Source organism: Tursiops truncatus, chromosome 8 (genome assembly GCF_011762595.2).
Source record: "Tursiops truncatus isolate mTurTru1 chromosome 8, mTurTru1.mat.Y, whole genome shotgun sequence".
Classification (NCBI taxonomy): Eukaryota; Metazoa; Chordata; class Mammalia; order Artiodactyla; family Delphinidae; genus Tursiops; species Tursiops truncatus.
This window is the reverse complement of record NC_047041.1, coordinates 82660095-82675489: the sequence shown is the minus strand read 5'-3', so window position 1 is coordinate 82675489 and position 15395 is coordinate 82660095. Positions and strand designations below refer to the sequence as shown.

At 41.1% G+C, this 15395-nt stretch overlaps 1 non-coding gene across 1 annotated transcript; it reads left to right on the top strand.

Moving 5' to 3' along the window:
* Nucleotides 1-10192: 10192 nt before the first annotated feature.
* Nucleotides 10193-10296, top strand: LOC117313464 (small nucleolar RNA U13). Its single transcript, XR_004527972.1, has one exon. It is a non-coding gene; the product is annotated as a small nucleolar RNA U13 (small nucleolar RNA).
* The last annotated feature ends 5099 nt before the right edge of the window (nucleotides 10297-15395 follow it).

The window sequence follows — 15395 nt, the reverse complement described above, 5'->3', positions numbered from 1 at the left end:
GACGATAGTGTCCCTCTGTCTCATTATGAGCTGGAAGTGCCTGGGATAACTGGGCTTTGGAAGGCTGCTGGTTCTTATGCAGAAATCCTGGTACAAAGGGCAGGCTCTCATGATCTGCCTTCCAGGATCCTAGGCTTAAAATTCAGAATTGAGCTTCAAGAGAGTTAGAGAAAAGGCAAAGTGATTTTAAGGGCAGGTGCTGGAGGTTTACTTTTTCCTCTTTTCATAGCTTTGAGTACTTAGAAATTTGTAGTTAAATATGCTTTCTTCCCTCTGGAAAACAGATTTCCCTGCTCTCTCACCTCTGCCTGGGGGATAACAAATTTCATATGGAAACCTGAAAACCCAAAGAGAAATATGCAACGCTTCAGACACCTTCTGTCGGGCTGGCTGTCACAGACCCTGGTTTGGGTCAGGCTGTTTAAGCTTCTCTGGAACAAGCATTTATCTACCGCAGGGTCATTTTATAGGTCCATTAAATCTACATTTTCTCTTGGGCTCCTTTCCTCAGCTCCCCTCAACCCCACTCTAGTCACACACTCTAAAAACCCCCCTTAAGCCCCAGAAATAAATCTCTATAAACTGCCAAGCGTTCAATCAGGCTCTTACTATATCTCTTTGTAATTAGAATAAATTTACTGCTCAGAGAGATGGGGGGAAATATGCAAGGTACTCCTTGGATAAATATACTGCAGTGAGAAAAGTAGAGGCTCTGTAAAAGTTATCTCTGTGAATTCAACAAGAATCAAGGTCACTGGAGCTGCTACATACCGGGGAATGTTAATTAATGGGCCTGCAGCTGGTGGTACCACTTGGCCACTCTGCTCCAGCTGCTTGCTCCATATTTCTCTCGTTTGGAGGACCATTCTTGGATCAAATCCCATCTCTTTTTTTTCCTCCAAGTACAAAAAGTACATAAGTCTATCCTGGAAGGATGCCAACCTTTCAGAGCACTAAGCTAAGTGTTGTTTCTTAGCTATTTTAATCTCCTTTTTAAAGAGAGGTCACTCTATCACCTCTGGAGCTGGATTACTTGCAATCGGTGTTCAAGCTGTGGCCTGAGGTCACCGTTCTGGCACTATCCACAGGGAGGTGTCCTGAAGTTGTAGAGCAGACGGGCACTTGTAACTTGCCCTCAAACTAAAGCGGAAGGCACCTGAAAAGATGCACCTATCTCTCTCCTCACTACGTAGTCTACATTTTAAGCCAGGCTGAAGGCAAGGTGAAAATGCAACCCAAGCACTCAATGGCTCAGAGCTGAAGAGGGAGAGAGAAAGAAACAGGAGAAAAGGAGAAAAGAAGAGAGTCTGACAGAAGAGGCAGAAAGTATCAGGGTAGTTTATAACATTTAAATCTCTGGGAAGCATTAAATGAGACCAGGCATGTAAACCACTTAGCACAGTTGGCTGGGACACAGGCCAGCTATTGGTAATTAAAATAACTCCAGAGTTGAGGTAGAACAGACGTGTACAACATGGACCCGTCCCTGCACTGCCTTGGGACTGTATTTAGACAGTGCGTTACTCTGGTTAAACCTGGACTTCGGAGTCAGAAAGATCTACTTTTATGTCCCTGCTCAACCACTTAAGTAGCTGTGTGTCATTTGACTGCTTAGTTATCTCTTTATATCTCAACTTTCTCATCTGTATAATGGGGCTAATTATAGTATCTGCTTCAAGGCTACTGAGCAGATTTAATGAAATACAGCCTGTGGGACCTTTAGCACAGTGCTTGGTACATGTTAATCTCAATAAATACTCATTGTTGTAACTGGGGCTCTTATAACTGTTTTCATAGGTCAGCCAGGGAAGAATCAGGAAAAGTGTTTCAGGAAAACAGTTTGCCTCTCTGGGCAGGTGAAGATGGTTTAAGAAGAGCAGTTTTTCCAAAGCAGTGAAAATGGTCCTGCTTGCCTCTATTGCAGCGGGGCTTGTTTTTCTTCTCATTTGGAAACTTTCTTCCCTTCAGTGTTACCTAGTGAGGAGACTGGGCGTTCTTCCCACAATGACAGACATGCAAATCTTGCCCAGAAATAACAGGGAGAATGCCCGACTCTGCTTCTATAAGGAATTCTCCCGGTAACCGTAAGCCATAGACTCCAGGCGCAGGGCCCTGGGGATGGCTGCACCCACTCCCCTCAAGCCAGTCAGGCTGTCTTCCACTTGGGCCAGTTCCTTTGTGAGAGAGACCCAGCTTTACTGAGCCCTTTGTAAAGGAAACAAGAACGTTCTAAAAAATTGGGAAGTGTTCTCCATTACTATTTCCAAACTGTAAAATGATAGTTGGGCCTTTTAAAAGACTTGGGAAATTTTCTGAAATTAAGGAATATGGATTTAAAGGAAGCCTTGGGGGATTAGAGTTTTCCTTCTCTTTGAAGCGTTTGAAACAACTTTAATCTGCTTTCAGAGCGCTATGCAGTTTGGCAAGGCATTCTGGTAGTGTTGTTGCCTTCTTTGTGGAACTGATACTTTTGTGCCCCTTTTAAAACCCATCTGGAGAAATGCTTCGGGTATAAAAAGACACTTGGATTTAAAGAACAAGACTATTCAAGGTAAAGGAATGGCTTCTAAGATGCTTCAAAGAAATTTTTAAATTTCTACTTTGGGCAAAAGAAAACTAAATAAACAAAAATCTAGTTGGATATACAGCCACAAAGATGTAACTATTCATACATAATTTCCTGGTTGTTGTACTCCTATTATATATATATATATATATATATATATATATATATATATATATAATATGTACTTTACAAAATGCAATTGTATATACTCTCATGTAATAGCACTACTCTGGGAGGCAAGTATTATAATTCTTATTTTAGTGATAAGGAAACTGGGGCTCAGGGAGTTCAACTTTTGCTTAAAGAAAATATAATGTGGCAAGAACTTGAACTTGGGACGCCAGGTTTTAATCCCAATACCCTTTCCACAACACCTCATCACCTTTAACCTGCCATGTGGTCTAGGCAGCCCCAGTCAATCTTTGATGCCTCAGTTTCCCGGTCTGTGAGATGACAATAATACCTCTCTGGCTTGCTTTCAGGGACTGGTGGATAGATTTTCCAGGGCCAAGTCTAACTATGATGTGACCAAGATTTCCAGGAACAGTGTATGATAAACCTGAATGAAATACTGTTGTCCCTCGGTATCTGCGGGGAATTGGTTCCAGGAGCCCCCGCAGATACCAAAACCTGCAGTTGCTCAAGTCCCTGATATAAAATGGCGTATGACAGTGAAGAGTCAACTGAAGGTATCCAGAGGTTTCCCATCCGTGGATACGGAGGGCAGATTGTTCACTCTGCTGAGCCCAAAGGAATATTGCTAACACCCTGTCTACCCCAGGAATGTTCCAGAGGTCTGCAGGAGATGCACTCTGAAGCTTTAAAATGACATTGGTTGCAAAAGACAAGCGCAGAATGGTTACAAAGCTGGCAGGTGGCCTGGAAGCTGCGAGTAGTTGTGAATAGCTCATTATCCCAGGGGCTGGAGAACCTGCAGAAGGGGCAGATAGGGAAGCAAGGGCACACACTGGTCCATCTGGGGTCTTAATTCCCCGAAGCTAGAAAGGAGGAGATAAGTGTATCATCAAAAGGAATGAAAACTCAACAGCTATGCGATTCTAGAAGAATATATAGTTTAAAAATGTCTAGGAAAAGAATACATATCTCCTTTCTATTTATTTATTTAGTTATTACAAAAGTATATCTATTCATTGTCAAAATAATAGAGAAGTGTAGAATGAGAAAGTGACATTCCCTCTTTCATTTGCTCCTCCCCTAACTCACTCACTAAACTCCCCTAGCTCCCAGACATGTACTCTGTGTCCCCTAAAATGTTTTCCATTTAAATACTATGTGTGTGTGTATTTCAGATGCATGTCATACGGATTCACATATGTGTTTTTAAATGGGGTCTCATAACACATAGAATTTTGCAACTTGCCTATTTGTTTAACTTTACAATGTATCATAGATACTTGCTCATACAGACCTCTCATTCCCTGCCCCCAGCTTTATTGAGATATACTTGATGAATAAGAATTGTATATATTTGAGGTGCTCCACATGATGACTTGGTATATATATATATATATATATATATATATATATACATACACACACACACATTGTGACATGGTCACCAAAATCAAGCTAATTAACATATCCATTACCTTAAATAGTTACATTTTTGTATGTGGTAAAAGGCTGTACTCTCTCAGTAAATTTCAAGAATACAGTACAGTATTAGTAACCAGAGTCACCATGCTGTCCATTAGCTCTCCAGAACTTAAGCATCATGCATAACTGAACCTTTGTACCCCTTGATGACTGTCTCCCCATTTCCTCCAACCACCGTTTCAATCTCTGCTTTTAGGAGTTCAACTTTGTTAGAGACTCTCATTTTTTTTAAAGCATGGAGAGGGTTCCTTTGTATGGATACACCATAGTTTATTTAGCCCCATTTCTATGGGTGGAGATATAGGTAACCGCTGTGTTTTCCCCCTTAACATTAACAAATAATGCTTCAGCAAATAATAATGATGGTTTATTAATATGAAAGGAAACAATCTAGGGATAAATGGGCTAGAGCAAACTTGGGAAAGATAGTACATAACAAAACCCTTACCCGTGAGCCCGGTGTGGGGAATCTCTGTTTAGCTCTTCATTGTGGCAGAGCGACAGCTGACACCGAAGAAAGACCCCAGGAAAAAAACAAGTTAAAGAAAGGAAAAAGAGGGCTTCCCTGGTGGCGCAGTGGTTAAGAATCCACCTGCTGATGCAGGGGACACAGGTTCGAGCCCTGGTCTGGGAAGATCCCACATGCCGTGGAACAACTAAGCCGGTGCACCACAACTACTGAGCCTGCGTGCCACAACTACTGAAGCCTGCGTGCCTAGAGCCTGTGCTCCACAAGGAGAGAAGCCACCACAATAAGAAGACCGTGCACTGAAACAGAGTAGACCCCACTTGCTGCAACTAGAGAAAGCCCGCACGCAGCAACGAAGACCCAACACAGCCAAAAAAAAAAAAACAAATAAAAATTTAAAAAATATATATAAAAAAAAGAAAGGAAAAAGAAAGCACAGCAGGAGTTTTGAAAGGTTGGGTGAATTGAATTAAGGATCATTATTGAGTGTACAGAACCCTATAGAGAAACCGTATGATTATTATAAAATTCAGATTGGTGGCACTGTAAGAAGGAAAATGATGGTGAGGTGAGAAAACGTTTGAGCATTTAGTCTCCATGTCAGTCGCCGCAGGATGGGGGTTGTGTCTTAGTCCTTCGTAGCCTCCATATCTGGCATAATTCCTGACAAGTAAAAGGTGTTAATAAGTACTTGAAGAAGGAGCAAGGAATACTTCTCCCCAGAGGACCAAGCCTTTTGGACATGAATGTAGATAAATCTTGATTTGTGACTTTACAAATAACTTGAAAATTTAAAAATATTATCTTGAGTTGAAAAGCAGTAAGTTAAAAAATAGTTTCACTAAAAAGCCTCTGTTTTTTTTTTTGCAGTACGCGGGCCTCTCACTGTTGTGGCCTCTCCCATTGGCTCCGGACGCGCAGGCTCCGGACGCGCAGGCTCAGCGGCCATGGCTCACGGGCCCAGCCGCTCCGTGGCATGTGGGATCTTCCCGGACCGGGGCACGAACCCGTGTCCCCTGCATCGGCAGGCGGACTCTCAACCACTGCGCCACCAGGGAAGCCCAAAAGCCTCTGTTTTGTAATTTACCTGACATGTTTCTCTGCTTACTGTTCTTTGTGTTTTAATTTGTTGCCTGCTCAAAAAATGTATTAAATTGTAATTGGGCATTGAATTAAAAATTTTTTTAATTGACCTCATTTTTCTTGATGTTCTGTGTCTAGTTGTGTTGTGTCAGTTGGCTGGTTTCTGCCTCTTGGCTTCAGCATTCTTGTTCCTAAATGAAGTAAAAAGAATCAAGTGCCCCATGGCAGGTCTTCAGTCTTGTTAACTGAGAATTCAAGGGAAAAGTTTAAGACATATCCTCTGTGTGATGGTCCTACTGATTGGGTAACTATGTTCCAGTCAACCAGAGATCAAATAACTAGACTTGGGTGTGTGTGTACATTCCTCAAGATATTTTTATGAGAAAGGGATAAGTGAAAGATAAGCAAACCAATATGAGGGATTTACTTTTAAAGGAGAGAGAGAGAGAGAGGAACCAGCTTGGTCAACCTTACCTTCTACATCAGGGTCAGCAATTTACCAAAAATACACCAAAGGGAAGATTGCCAACCCCTGTTTTCATCAGTTGAATTCTCCAGAGTGGTAATCCGTATTCATTATGATCTTGACATACTAGGGAAAGAAAGATTGAATTAAATTCAGTAGAATTGCTGGAATTATATTTCAATGTTCCACATATTCGTTCATTCCATAAATGTGAGCAAAACCACTAGATAATCAGAAAGACTATTCTCTAGTCATTCTGAATCATCAGGATTGTTCTGCTGGGTCTTTTAGAGAGTTCAGTGCCCTCCGTCTCCCTCAAAAAACCCCCGCTGAATCCTCTTTCCCCATCCCAGCAGAAGCTCTAGTTCATGATGAGACATGCTTCAGAGTGTTTGAATTGGCTTATGGAGAGAATTATCTGCAGGGAGGCGACCCAATGGTATTGTGAAAGAGAGAAGGAATAATCTGTTTAGGAAGTCATTCTTTAAATTGTCATTTTGGCAGGGTAGCTCAGAGGGTAGAGAACTGGAGTGAGGTCAGCAGTCTTGGGTTCCAGGCCTTTATTATTACAATGCTGTGTGACTCTGGGCTTCAGTTTCTTCATCATGAAATGAAGAGCCCAACAAGGTGACTGTGGCATGGAGGATCGTGCCTTCTATTAGTGTATAGGATAAAGGATGCTGATAAAATCATATTAAGATAAGTTTACAAATTCTAAAGACTTACGATTCTTTATAGAGATGAAAACAAAATCCTGGGGATTCTAAGGGGACTCTTCTGGGACACCAGTCCTGGGGTGGATTTTTTCCCCCAAATCAGGTGTTCCTTGTACTCAGGGATTCTGGTGAGAGGGCTCCTTCCTAAACTAGATCAGCTGTAAACCGTGTCCTTCCTGAAGGCTATAATAACCTGGAGTTTGCATAAGGGACTCCGAGCTATAAACCTGGCACAGGGTCCTACGCCAGCAGTAACATTCTTACTGCTCTGCCCAGAGGGTTCTCTATTTGTAGCCCCCTGAGCTCTGTGAGGCCCACCCATCTCAAAAGGCAACCTCAGAGCCTCTCAAAGAGAAGTCTTTCATAGGGCTGTTGACGGGTTGAAAACTGAACCCTGGTCCTCACTGAAGCCATCATTTGCATGATAATCATGACCAATTTGGAGGAGTTAAGAAAGCCTCAACTCCCGGTGCTCTTCACTTTTTTTTTTTTTTTTTCCCGGTACGAGGGCGTCTCACTCCGGACGCGCAGGCTCAGCGGCCATGGCTCACGGGCCCAGCCGCTCCGCGGCATGTGGGATCCTTCCGGACCGCGGCACGAACCCGTGTCCCCTGCATCGGCAGGCGGACTCTCGACCACTGCGCCACCAGGGAAGCCCCCTCTTCACCTTTGAAACCAGCCACTGTCAGGCAGGTAATGCCTCTTGTTATCTTTTGGTAACTTTAGGTACCTAGAGTTGTTCTAGAGGATGAGAATCTTAAAGATGTGTTTTCTGAATTGTTTCTCTAATCTGATTAGATTTAAAGGCACTAAGGACTGTATTTCTTGTAGTAAAGAGGATGCTGACAGTCCATGGTATGTTGTGGCAGCAGAGATACACAAAATAAGATCACTGATCACTGGATACTCCTAAATAAATACTTGTAAAAGGCAAGTTTCTTCAAAGGAAATCCACTGCTGCTCTTAAAGGGAAGAGTTGTCCTCCCCCACCCCAACCCCTTTCCTGATAAGACAAAGACTTAATGCTACCCTGAAGAATTTGGCTTTGGAAACGGCCGGCTGGTTTCCCTTTGCTGAAAGGCCTGAGGCTGGGAGCAGCGGCCTGGAGGTGGTACATCTTGTGTTACTTGGCTAGGAGAAATCCCTTGAGGCAACATGAAATGGTGTCTCTTTGGGTCATTTGCTTTTCTCCTGTCTCTCCATCCTATTTTTAAGAGTCAGTAGAATACTGACAACACCACAACAATAGTGATTACTCACATGGCCCTTGCTATGTGCCAGGCACATAGCTCTTAGGCCGTAGACAGATTCATGTTTTTAATTTTTACGACAACCTTATGAGGTAGGTATTATTACTAATCCCATTTTACAGTTGGGGAAATGGAGGCAAAGTCAAATAGCTACCAAGTAGGGACGCAGGATTTGAACCCAGGAAGTCTGGCTCCAGAGTCCAGGATCATAGCGAACTTGGGTGATGAACAGGTCTGGATTGAATCCTGGCCATGCCCCTCAATGGTGATAGGATCTTGGATTGGACCCTAAAACTCTTCCAGCCTCTGCCTCTGCGTTTTAACATGGGAATAGTAACCACTCCTGCCTGATAGAATTGCTGTGAGATTGAAATGGATTGATAAACATTTGGTCCAGGGCCTGGCACATCCTAAGGGCTCAATAAATGGGCTTCCCATCCTCTGAGATGCCAATGTGCAGTCATTGCAAATAATATTTTTTCCCAGTTAATAGCTTGTCTTTTCATCCTCTTTGATGAAGTGTAATTTATAGATTTTTTTTCTTTTATGAATTGTGCTTTTGGTGTCATGTCTTAGAACACTTCGTGAAGCCCTAGATCCTGCAGATTTTTTCCTAAAATTTTTATAGTTATGAATTACTTCTTGAAAGGGCATTTTTTCCTAAATATAAAAGAAAGACATGCCTATTTTAGACCATTTGGAATATAAGGAAAAACTCAATGAGGAAAGTTAAAATCACTAGTAAAACCGAAATCCAGAAATACATTTGGTATTAGATGCAAGCACTTGTAACTTTAATAAAAATGTCACCTCTTTTATAATGGGGAAACAGAACCCTCCAACAGTAAACTGCACTATCAAGTACCAACCAGAGTGCTGACGGAAGGTGCCTCTCTTCACGCCAAAATCAGCTGGGGGAGTTGCCATTCAGAAAAGACTAAGAACTACTGACCCAAACAGTGAAACTCATGTTTATGAACTGCAGCTGTTAGTCACAGGCTGCAATTGCCCCACCAGATAACGAAGCTATTTAAGACAGCAGGTTGCTATAAGCTGAATAGAAACAGAAAATAGTCTTTTTGGAAATCACAGGATTGTAACTAAGGGGAACGTCAGGTTCGAGGCTGGAATGGATCTTTGTGTATTTGCTGGCTTGGAGATGGACAGGCTGATCTGGCATGAAGACGGTCCAGCCCTGGCTGCTCTTCTGTTTTGTTGGAGAGAAATCAGTTGAGGATCCCTTTTTCAAGTCCTGCCATGTGGCAGCTTCCATGGCTAGAATCCTTTCAGCCTACCCATTTCTGATTCCTGGGCACCTGGAATTCTGCCTCTTGTACCACCCCCCTCACCTGCCTGACTTGTCAGGTCAGTTGGTAACAGCTGTGATCAGAGCAGCGGCCTCCATTAGTACTCCCCCTCCACCTGTGTCCCCTCCACTACACAGAAGGCGTGAGCTAGTCTTAAAACACAGCATTAGCTATTTCAGAGGCACCCCTCCCTACCCTTCACTGCCAACCTCATGAGAAGCTGATACTTTTTAAAATTTTTATTTATTTATGTATTTATTTATAATTGAAGTATAGTTGATTGAAGCTGATACTTTTTGAAAGGGTATTTTGAGTGAAAGAGGTGAAACTTGCTATTTGAATTGTTTAGTGAAGTTAAGAAACAATCCTGAAGTTGATTTGGTCAGTCTAGATTTTCATAGATCAAGTTTGCACCCAGTGGAACCTTGCGTGAAGTACTTGACTACATACTTGCAAAGGAAATCTTATTTCTTAATTACCAAGTAAGTATCTTTGCTGTTTGTTGAATTTTGAGGAATCAGGTAAAACCCCAGGATGGTGACAGACACAAAAAATTTCATAAAAAGCTTAGATTAAAAGATAATTATGTGGTGAAAATTGCAACCTAAATGCTCATCAAAAGAGAATTGGTTAAATTATGATACATCCATTCAGAAGCTCGACATTTATTGCCATAGAAAGGTGCCTACCTATATCGAGTTTAAAAAACCAGTTATAGATCCTGTTGTAGTTCCTGAGCGTGATGACTGGGTGTTCATGAGGTTGTGTGACATGTGCCTCCCTCAGACCTTGTTATGACAGCGGCATGTTACCCGTCTGACACAAAAAAAGAGAAAAAAAAAAAAAAAAGAAAAGGGGAAAAAAAGAAAAAAAAAGTTGGTTATAAATTAACAAGTAGAATTTGATCCTATTTTTAAAAGTCCTTGGGAAAGAAATACAGTAGTCCCCCTTTATCCATGGGGATATGTTCCAAGACTCCCAACTGGATGCCTGAAACCATGGGTAGTATTGGACCCTATGTATACTATGTTCTTTCCTGTACATACATACCTGTGGTAAAGTTTAATTTGGCACAATAAAATATTAACGACAATAACTAACAACAAAATAGAATAATTATAACAATATACCGTAATAAAAGTTATGTGAATATGGCCTCTCTCTCTCAAAATATCTCACTGTACAAATTTAATGCTTTTTCTATCTTAACTCAGCACTTATCACTCACTGTGGCCGTAAGTTTTTCAGTTTGAGGTGCAACAGCAAACCTAGCACACATTTCTTTTTCTTTCTTCACAATTTCCTGGATAGAAGGTTTGTTCTTACTGTAGATCTTAGCAACCTCAGCACATGATTCTTTTTCTTTACAAATTAAGTCGAGAACTTTCACCTTTTGACTAAAAGGAAGCACTTTATGGCTATGCTCTGGCATATCCGGATTGCCAGCATCTCTACTCTAATGAGCTTTGGGGGCATTATTAAGTAAAATAAGGGTTCTGGAACATAGGCACTCTGTGATACCTGACAGTTGAACTGATGACCAAGACAGCTAGTGACTAAGGGGCAGGATTCGATGGACAAAGAGATGATTCACCTCCAGGGCGCATTGGAGCTCCACACGCAATTTCATTAGGCTACTCAGAATTTAAAACTTATGAATTACATATTTCTGGAATTTTCCATTAATATTTTTGGTCTATGGTTGACCATGGGTAACTGAAACCGTGGAAAGTGAAACCTTGAATAAGGGGGACTTCTGTATACCAAGAGAATGTTAGTGGTAATCTCTGGGTCATTCAGCGATGACAAATTATCTTTTATTTTTTCCTGAGTTTTCCAAATATCGAGCTTTTATTGCCTTAGTAATCAGAAAAAAAAAAAGAAAAAACTAATTCCTAGCAATGGTCACAAAGTGTCATGTTAAACAGAACTGTGTATGTAGTTTACAATTTTATTTAAGTTTCACAAATTATAAAAACTCATAGTTAAAAAATATTCAAAAGGGATAAGGAGTATAAGATAAAAAGTAAGAATCTTCTCCTTTGTGAATCCTCAGAACCCCCTCCACATGTAACTAGTGACAACAAAAAAATATATTTAAAGGAGAAATTGAATCGACAGAGCTGATCTGAAATACGGAAGCTAACGTGAGGGGGCATCAGACAACTTTGAAGAGAAGTGAACGAGATTCACCGGCCTGCTGCTGGCCACCCCCTAGCCCACTCTCAGAACATTCCCTCATAATTACATTGCCCTTCACATAAGGGAAATCACCCTCTTTACACTTTGAACACATGGGTTCCTATGGACACTGACACCCAGCCAGGCATGCGAATTAGCATGGGCTCTAAAACCCAAGTGAATCAAGTCAAGTTTGAATTTCATAGCACACTGGGCAGTGAGTCACCTAAGTAGCAGACACTGCTCCTGGGTATATGGAAGGCTCTCTCCTCTCTCCCATGCCTCCCTTTCCCAAATTTGCTTATTTAATAGTTTAATAGTTGATGCCTTCTCACCCCCCAAGCTTTAGCTTAAATATCACTTACTCAGAGAAGAGACAAATAGGCTTGGCTAAATTGGTATAGCTCCCTCCTTTATCCTCTATCACCATCCCTGATTGTATCCTTGGGAGCACCTATCACCATTTGTAATTTTTTATTTTGTGTATTTATGCCTAACCCCTGCCTCCTCCTTCTCCCCAGGTTGTAAACTTCACAAGGGCACAGACCCTGTGTGTGTGTGTGTGTGTGTGTGTGTGTGTGTGTGTGTGTTTTTAAAAGCTGGCTTTGTTTAGTCAGCTTTTAGCTCATAATAGGCATTTAATAAATACAGTGTTAATAAATGGAAAATTTTACAAGTTCATTTTTGAGCTGGAACTCTAATTTTATAAATGTTTTAGATAATGGCTGACCCTTGAATGGTATAGGTCCATTCACTTCTTCATTCTGTCAATCAACAGATTTTTATTAAGAGCTTAGTATTTGCCAGATCTTGTGCTAGGGGCTGGGGTTAGAGGTGCCTAGCAAGGAAGACAAATATGATTTAGGCAAATACGATCTAGGGAGACACAAGCTATGATAATGGGTAGTAGAGGGTTTTAGGGAAGCATTGAGTTATCAATTTCCTGAGCTTTATGAGAACCACAGCTGATTTTTTTCTCCACCCAAGTCACCTTGTGACATCCATTCAAGCCCAACAACTTCATACCCAAAATGTTGATTGGGGTTATCTGTGTAAGTTTGTACAGAAAAGATTATAATCAACTTTTTAAACAGAGACTAAACAGTGTAAGCGAGTGACACCATAATAAATGGTGGGATAGTTTTAAAAACTATCTTTACAAAATAGGGTTTTACAAAGTGCATTCTCTTTCTCTTTACTCCATCCTTTCCTCCCTCCCTCCTTCCTACTTTCTCTCTCACACACAGTTCAGACACAAGACATGGAGAAGCAAATGTTTTCTAACTCGATGACTTCAGCGGATTAGCGCTCCTTTGAAAGTGATATTGTTACAGCCATAACGTGTTTATGTGTAACACAGACATCTTTATGTATAATGCAGACGTGTCTGTGTGGGGAACATTAACATCCTGGCCTTGTCATTTAGTGAGGTAGGAAGTTCAGCCTAGAACTCGAGATCCCCAAAGCCTTGGGAAATCTTGATACGGGAGGAGGGAGCAGGAGAGAAGAAGGGAGATTATTTTAAGGGTTATTTCTCTTTTTTTTCTAACCCTCCTGGGCTTAACTCCTACTCTCAGAGAAACAATCCTTTTCCGTCACAGCTGGGATGGTTGTCAGGCAAAGGTATCCTTGCTGAGGATAGCAGTCATCCAGAAAAGAGTCAGGCAATTAGAAGATGCTGGTAAATCACAGAGACACCGCAGTGAGAGTTCCATTTTCTAATAAGCTGATGGCAAAATATTTATTTCAGACCCTGACACTCCAACTCCAAAGAAACAAATTAGAAGTATTTTCTCAATAACTTTCTTTATATACCAAACTGTATCCTAGAAGTTAACTTTTAATTTTTTTGAACTCTTTATTATTCTTTATAAATTATGGAAGTTACCGAGGCTTACTGTAACAAAATCAAACGATACAAAAGTATATCAAGTAAAAAGTTAAAGCCTAGTTCTCTCCTCTATCCCACTCCCCAAAGCAGCACTGTCCAATAGAAATTAAATGTGAGCCACATATACAATTAAAAAATTTTTAGTAGCCACATTAGAAAAAGTAAAAAGGAACAGGTGAAATTAATTTTAATTATACGTTTTATTTACCCTAATGTACCCCAAATGCTGTTACTTCAACATGTAATCAACATTATCAAATTATTCATGAGTTACAAAATTATTATTGAGATATTTTCCATTATTTTTTGTACCAAGTCTTCTAAATCTGGTATCTGTTCTACACTTACAACATCTCTCAATTTGGATGCTAAATTTTCATTGAAAAACCTTGATCTCTATTGAGGTTCCTAAAACATAAAGTTGAAAAAGTAGACTCATCTCCAAGTTGCTGCAAACGTACTTAAAATTTTTCCCAAAACTGAATGAAGTACCGGTTTTTAAGTTAAATATGAAGTAATTAAAATTAAATAAATTAAAAAAATCTGATTCCTCAGTTGCACCACATTTCAAGTACCCAGCAGCCACATGTGGCTAGTGACTACCATATTGGACCGTGCAGCTCTAGAGGGAACCGCTAATGTCAGTTTGGCGTGGAACCTTCTTGACCTTTTCTCTATGCACATATATATACAAATGCATAATTAAACAATATATGTATATTACACATATCTGGGTTTCATTTCAGAAAAATCATGCTACATATTTTACTCAATCTAATTTTTTTCAGTTAAAAGTATATTTTGGATATTTTTCCTTTTCAGGACGTACGGATCTGCATTTTTTTATAACAGTTGTGTAGTAGATTTATTTAACCACTTCCCTACTAATGGGCACATAAGTTGTTTCTGATGTTTGGCAGTTATAAACATCCATGTTTTCATCTTTATGCTAGTATTTCCAGAGGATAAATCCTAAGAATTGATTCTTCTGGGCCAAAGGGTATACATCAAAAAATCTGAAAGCTAATGCTGAATTACCCTCCCAAATGGTTAGGCCAAATTTTATCCTACACTCTTTGCTGGCATTCCTTGCCAGCATCTGTAAATGCTCCAGATGCCAGAATCATAAAACATCAGAAAGAAAAGACATTAGGGGTCATCTAGTCCAGTCCCTTTATTTTATGGACCAGGAAGATCAAACCAAAGCTGCGGGAAGAGTCCACGTAGCTTACTTGTGGCCAGGCTGGGACCTGAGAAGCGCCCGGGTTCTTGCCCGCTGTCCCAGTGAGCACGGAGCAGCCTGGCTGTGCCTTTCCAAGCATCCTCAGGGAGGTCATCCTTCCTCCCGCTCCCTGCACTGTATCATTATCAAACCTGCGCAGGTGAAATCAGCAGGCCTTTCAATGGAGCATCACATCGCGCCTCAGTAAACAAAGAGCAGGAGCTAAGGCAGCCTTTCCTTGACATTTGTATCCAGAATTGGATTCTGTCTGCTCAAGTGCTCGCTACAGTTTCAAGTGTGCCTTTCCCACCTCCCTTCTGCTGAGCACAGCCAAGTCTTAGACTCAGGCAGGAGGAAAAAAAAAAGGGGTGGGCGTGTTTTGTTTCATGCAGAAATAAACTCCACCGGTCAGCAGTTCCTGGTCCACCAGCTCAGAAACATTCCATCTTTAATGGGAGTCACTTTGGGAGGGCAAAGGCAGAAGGGCGTGAAGGTCTTTTTGGGGGAAGGCGGTTCCTTCTAGCCACCCTTGAGCTGGTGGGGCCAGTGTGATGCTAGACGCATCTCACGTGCCAGCAAGACGGGCTTCTCCTGAGGACTTCTTCCCTACAGTTTCCTACAACTTTA